This window comes from Uloborus diversus, chromosome 7 (genome assembly GCF_026930045.1).
Source record: "Uloborus diversus isolate 005 chromosome 7, Udiv.v.3.1, whole genome shotgun sequence".
NCBI lineage: Eukaryota > Metazoa > Arthropoda > Arachnida > Araneae > Uloboridae > Uloborus > Uloborus diversus.
In genome coordinates, this window is record NC_072737.1 from 115,703,523 (window position 1) to 115,710,590 (window position 7,068).

Sequence of the window (7,068 nt, forward strand, 5' to 3'; positions counted from 1 at the left end):
GGTTACAGGGATCGATCCAGGTTTTATTTTTTGGGTCCCCATTTTGTGAAAAGGCAAAATATTTTTGTGAAATTTCGTTATTTTTGTTAAAAAGCAAAATATTTTTGTGAATTTTCTTTATTTTTGTAAAAAAAGACCTTCTTGTGATTTTTTTTCTTGGAAAAGATTATATTAAAGCATTTTTAGCTGTCGTATCGTTATAGAAAAGCCCTAGACAGGTTTCAGGGGGTATTGCAAGTTCTTGAAGAATACCTGAAAGCTGTCAAGAGAAAATGTGCTGGGGGAGGGGGGAAGTAAGACCCTTAACATTTTATTCGTAATTTGACACATACATTACATTTATTGCTTTTTACAAATATACATATGCAAGGCACACTTTCTTAAGGTGAAAGTCTCACAACAGATTTCCTGTTTGCCCCTCTCAAATACTTTTAAGAGCAATGAAAATTGCACATGCTGCTGAACGTAATGATAACTCCTAATAAATACAATATGAACAAACTCAAAGATATCACATATTTCTTAACACAGAAGTGAAATACTCATTAAAGATTCCATGTATGTGTTTGAAAAACTTAAAAGTAATTAAAACCCAAAATAATACTGCACCAGCATTCAGCGTTTAATTTTTTGACTTTTGATGTTCTTACAGAGTAGGTATTTCGTTTAAAACTTTGCAATTTAATGATGTTAATATGTTAATAAATATATAAGAAATTTTATTTTTGCCTCTTAACAAGGTACAGTAAACATCAAAAATGCGAAAAATTCGTTTACCATGGTCGATGTAAGGAAATCAAGATCTTCAAAACAAATAAAAATATAAAAACAGCATGTAAAATAAGCGTACACATTTGCACATTTGCGGTTAAAAAATATTGTGAAAAGGCTGCCTTTTTATAAATTTTTGTGAAGGGGCTGCTTTTATGACGAGGAATTTTGTGAATAGGGCCGCTTTTGTGATGGGGAATTTTGTGAATGGGGCCGCTTTTGCCATGCGGAATTTTGTGAAGGGGCCGCAAAGCGGCCCCAATTTGGCGCTGGATCGACCCCTGGGTTATGTGCAAAGAATTTTTAATTTCAATTCTTTTTCCCATAAATGATACCATCAGGCACATTTAGCATGAATTTACCTTCATATATTTTGTCCTGTTTTCATGTTTCTTGTACATTTATACCCTTAATCAAAGTTCATGCATGTAGTATATGCATTTTGGCATAGTCATGTATTTTCATAACTCCCTTATTTTAAAATGTTGAATTTTTAATATAAGGAGGAAAACTTTGTCTTTCAGTTGTTTTACATGCACTTTTTGTACTTAAAATTGTCATCAAATTTAGAATTTCAAATTCTAAAATTCGTTTGAGTTTTGTGACTCATTAAGAGTACCTTGTTTGTGTTGGCACTCTTAGCATTTTATTTAATTTTAACATCCTAACTGTTATTTATCATCATTTTTGTTGCAATTTTCATTTAACCGTATCTTTTATTAAAGCATTAGCAATAATCAGTTTGTTTTAAAGTGATATATATGTATCATTGCTAACATTTCAACTATGCAATAAAATGTTTTGTCTTCTTACCTTGGTTAAATCACTTTTCTTCCTTTAGTTTTCATGTAGGACAATGAGAGAATATGGAACTTTTGAGCTCTTTTTATTTGCCTAGTGTTTTGTTGATGTCTACTTTTTTAAAACATTAAATACAGTTGAATCTTGTCGTCTAAAAAAACAAAGGAGGCCGAAAGCCAGCAAAATTTCTTTGCTGTAATGAAACTTCCTTATATGGATACATGAATTTGACATTACAGTCAAATTGTGCTAGTACGCCAAAATGCTATAACGCGAGTTTTTCATGAGAAATGAATTTAAGAGTTTACGCAAATTCCTCGCCTGCAAAAAGTAGATTCTCGGAAAGGAATCGCGGGGCTAAGTACGCCTAGTTTCGTGAATACTTTCCCTTTAGCATCACTGAAAGCGGAAGTTCCACTCACTGTGCTAATATAAACATCGCTTTGTTAGTGTCAGCAACCAATCTGAAACGTTCATTCATTTTTTTTTTTTAATTTTAAATATAAAGTTGATGAAATTTAATCACCAAAGCATGCTCTTTATCAGGGTTCGTACGCTCCGGAAAAACCTGGAATTGTCGGGGAAAATGACAGTTAAAAATGTCAGGGAAATTTCCAACTTTGCCCCCAATTTTTTTTTCCATTGATTTCCCAGGGAATTTTGTATTATGAGATCTAATCTTCGTTTTTGTCAATGCTTCTTGAAAATATTGAAAAGTTTTGAGGCAAAATGATGCTGGCGATAAAAAAAATGCGACCCAAAAAAAACTTCCGCGGAGGCCATTTTTGCCCTTCAACCGTTCCCAAGAAAAAAAATTCCTGGGGTGAACAGGAATTATGCACTAACTCAACAGGGGAAAAGACAATTCACTGCTTCTGAAGCACAAGCCTGCAGATGGTAGGATCGATGTGGAAAATCATTTTTTTATCGAAAAGTCTTTTCAGCTACGTGTGAAACGTAGTCGCCAGTTTCGGTCATTCATAAGATAGAAGTAGACACGATGCTTAAATGCCTAAGTTTTCAAAAATAAAGCAGAATTGGATGTTTTCTTTAACTGCAAACTAATGATAAATAATGCAAAATAATTTTCTTGAGTAATGAAAAATTTTGTTCTTAAAACTTAATCTTTTCCTCATTGCCTTAGACGCAAATGTGCTCAAAACTTTTCAACTGAATTGTAGTTTCATGAAGATTTATTATTTTTAAATTTTTTTTCATGCTACAAATTCAAAAAAATATTTCTTAATTTTTTGTCGTAGCCGCCATTTTTGGTCATTCCCAAGATTTCACTACACATGCCTTTTCCATGCCTTTTTTTTTCAAGTTTCCGAAAATGGCATTGGATGTTTATTGCAACACAAACTATTGATAACAATGCAAAATGTGCCCTTTTTTTCGAAAGTAATTCGTTATTATTTTTTGGAAAAAGGCGAAATATTATCTCCAGAACATTTTTTAAAAATTCTATTTGATTTATACGCGTATGTGCTAAAAACTGACTTTTGTCTTAATTGTAGTTTTTTAAGGATTATTAATTATTTATAACTACTTTTATGCTACGAATTCAAAAATCTACTTATTTATTATCTTACATTTTTTACATAGTCGCCATATTTGGTCGTTTGCAAGATGGAAGTAGACATAATTTACAAAAACATAATTGGATGTTTATCTCAATGTAAACGATTGAAAGTAAATGCAAATATTTATAAATTTTTAAAAAATAATTATTTTCTAGAAAAGAATTTTTTAAATTTTAATGTAAGCATCCTTTATATGCAAAAGAAAAACTGATGATTATTGGCATCGGCCTACGATGGACGGATGTTGATTTTTGTTACGCATTATATGGTATGCCCATCAATGCAACAAGTTAATCATTTTTATACTGAAAAATAGCTTTGTACTTTGTTAAATATGTTTTATATTACATACTAATAAGAAAATAAAATGAAGAATTGTAAACCAAAAGCGGAGGAAGATTGCTGCACCATTACAGCAAAACGCTAATATGCATGACATGTGGCATCAAAGAAATGCTAAAATAAGTTGAAAGTACTTTGTTTTCAATTTTGAACAGAATGTTGTTAAAAAAAAAAAAAAAAAAAAAAAAAAAAAGCTTAAATCGTAAAAAAAAAAAAAAAAAAAAAAAATTTTAATCCAAGATTTTTTTTTTTTTTTTTTAAATTTACAAGTGGAAAAGTTTCAGTTCTTACGCATTGCTAATTTAAACAATTTTGATTATTTTGAAAATATTGTTACTTAAACTTAATTTTGCATGAAACGAGTAACCTGGAACTTTCTAAAAAATTACTTGGAAAAGTCAGGGAATTTCATTTAATCACAAGTTTATCTAATGTAGGAAAATGGAAAGAGAAAGTTTCCGACAAATGCAGAAAAGATAAAAGATTTTTGATATTGCAACTAAAAAGTGCATTGAATGTAATTACAAAAGTACAATACTATTGTAGTGCTGCAATGTATTATTACTACTTGCTTTACGGACACTACTGTTATATTTTATGCCTCTCTTTCTCCCGTATTTTTTTTTTTTTTTTTTTTTTTTTTTTGCATCATAACAGCATTTTGTGTGCAAAATCGCAGCTTTTCTTTGAAATATACTAAAAATTCAGTTCTTCATGTAAAAACTGTATACAGTTAAAAAAAAGGGGGGGGGGGTATAACAGTTTCAGGGGTGTTTTCAAATGTCGAAAATAGTTACGTATGGTTATAACAAATTTATACATAGCCTTTTCCACAATGCAAAATTTCGACTAATTTGAGGGGTCTTGGAATGCATCCCTCACGTAAGTTGAGACTACTGTATTCCTGTGTAATTTGACTTACGGATTACCTACGTTTGACCTTCTTTAAAACAAGATTTTCGCTGTACCGGATCTTCACTAAAACAGGATTTACCTGCATTATAATCTTTTAATGGAATAAAATATTATTAAAGTAAAAAATATTCTGGTAAGCTGTTCCAAATGCCCATAACACTACCTAAAGAGTAGTTTTTCCTAATATCCAGGTTAGCCTAGGATTTGAATTGCTTAAAATAATGACCCCGTGTTCTGTTTTCTGTACAAAATTTAACCCATCACATCTTTCTTATCACCCAAAATTCAGAAAAAATTGATTTTTTTTTTTTTTTTTTTTTTTTTTTTTTGCTATGCAAAATCAAGTACTTGAATTCCCTAAGCATTTTCCCCAATTATCTGTTTAAAAAATAAAACGAATGAGGTGCACTTGAATTTTCCTTTTATGTGTTCCATGCTACGTAAAATAAACAATCTTACAGCCCAAGAATTGATTAAATGATGGTTTTTTTTTTTTTTTTTTTTTTTTTTTTTTTTTTTTTTTTTTTTTTTTTTTTTTGCTGTGCAAAATTAAATGCCCTAATTCCCTAGCATTTTCTGCCAATTATCTGCTTAAAAAAATTCAACCTAATGAGATCCGATTGCAGGCTGCCACATATTAACTTGCACATCTTTTTTCCACAATGTCAAAGTATTGAATCTTAATTTATTAACTGCAGGATGCGCTTCCTAAGATTGCTTCTGTGTCAGTAAAGTTGTTTATTTTACGTAGCTCGAATTTTCTTTTCACACGTTTCAGGCTATGTAAAATAAACAACCCGATAGTCAAAGAGAAAGGCGTCATTAAGGCCTTAGCTCCCTTACTCATTTTCTAGAAAAGAAATTTTTGTTTTTCAAATTGCTACTGATGAAAGCTCTAAAGTTATTACATCTTCAAGTTTTTAATTTAATATCTAAAACTGAATAAAATCAAAATTAGCTTTTCTTTTTGCCATTGCATTATTCGTTGTCACCTCAGATTATACAGGGTGTCCCAAAAGGACCGTATCAACTCGTACAGCTAGATTCCTCGTTGGGAGTACATAAAAACTGCCTCAAAGAAGCATTACTGTACAATTACGAGTACATGTTCTGTTTACGAGAAAAATACGAAAAACTAAGTATGACGTCACTGTCGGTGCAAGGAAAAAAGACTTTTGGACATAACAACAGTATTTGTATATCTTTCCAGAGAATAATGTTTAAAATATCATTACACATAATTGTTGCTATACGTTAGGGGGTCGCAACATTATCTCTACATTTAAAAATGCAGTACAACCTTGATATCTCGAATCTCTTGGGATGGGAAATTTTTTCGAGATATTGAGTTTTCGAGTTATCAAGGTTTTTAAAAAATTACATTAGTAACTCTCACATTTACACACACGTATGCTATATTCATTTATAGGGTGCTCGGGCAAAAGAGTATAAGTCAAAAATACTGATGAATGCTCTTAACAGTACAGTTCGACTTATACTCTTTTTCCCTTTAGCAAAAATGACTTACCTGCTTTATACTATATTGCTTTCACAAAGAATTAAAACGAATTGACATTTACTATCTGAACCGCAATGAAAGATAAGGTCCATATAGTATAAATATGAAATAACCTGATTTTACTCAATTTTTGACTTATACTCTTTTTCCCGAGCACTCTAGATACTATCGGACCACTTCGAATTACAACCAATAAAGTAACCAAAGTACCATAGTCTTCAATATTTCACTAGATTTGAAATTTTCTAATTGTCGAAAGTGCACAGGATGAGATTTTGAAATGAACAACAATTTCAACTTGGTTTTTCACCTAAAAATTTAAAAATTCTAATTTTATCTTTAACCAGTAACCTCACATTCAAAAAGTTCTCAGCAGCCATTTTGTAGGAGTTAAAAAAACTGAATGATGAAAATGAGGAACGCATTTTCCGTTTTTGCTTGAAAACTGACGGACGAAAAATCGAAACACTTTCCTCAAAATGGACAACATATTCGAAAGAAATGCACTAAGATTCTAAACTCTGGGGAAAACACAGCACCTTCTTCATACCAACACTCCCCTATTATCTTGCCACAATCCCCTATTCACAAAATTTCCAAGAAAAGGGACGAAAAACGTTAAGAAATTGTCCCTGGAACTGGTTTTACTACAAAAACTGCCAAAGCAAAACGACAATTAAACTTGCTTCTGTGCAAACATTTCGACATATCAAGGGTTTCGAAAAATAAATTCCGAGATAACTATGGTTTCTATAGAAAATGCTGGGGAAAATTTTTGTTTCCAGACATCAAGGGTTTCGAGATAAGGAGGTTCGAGATATCAAGGTTTGACTGTATATCATTGCATAGTTGAAAATTTCAAATACATAGGGGGGGTATAGCATCATTTTGTATTAGCATCAATTATTGAATGCTATGAGTCTCCAGCAACCCCCCCCCCCCCCCCTCCCATCTCATGCCAGAACACCTGAACTCCTAAGGTTCTTTAAGATTATTATCTTAAGCTTTGGTTTAAGGATTTCAATTTCTAAAAATTTCCGCAAAAGAGTCCCGAATTCAGGCTCTCTCTCTCTCTTGCTGCATATATACGTTTGATAAAAATTGAGTCTTCCAAATGCCCTCCTCCAAATTTATTGA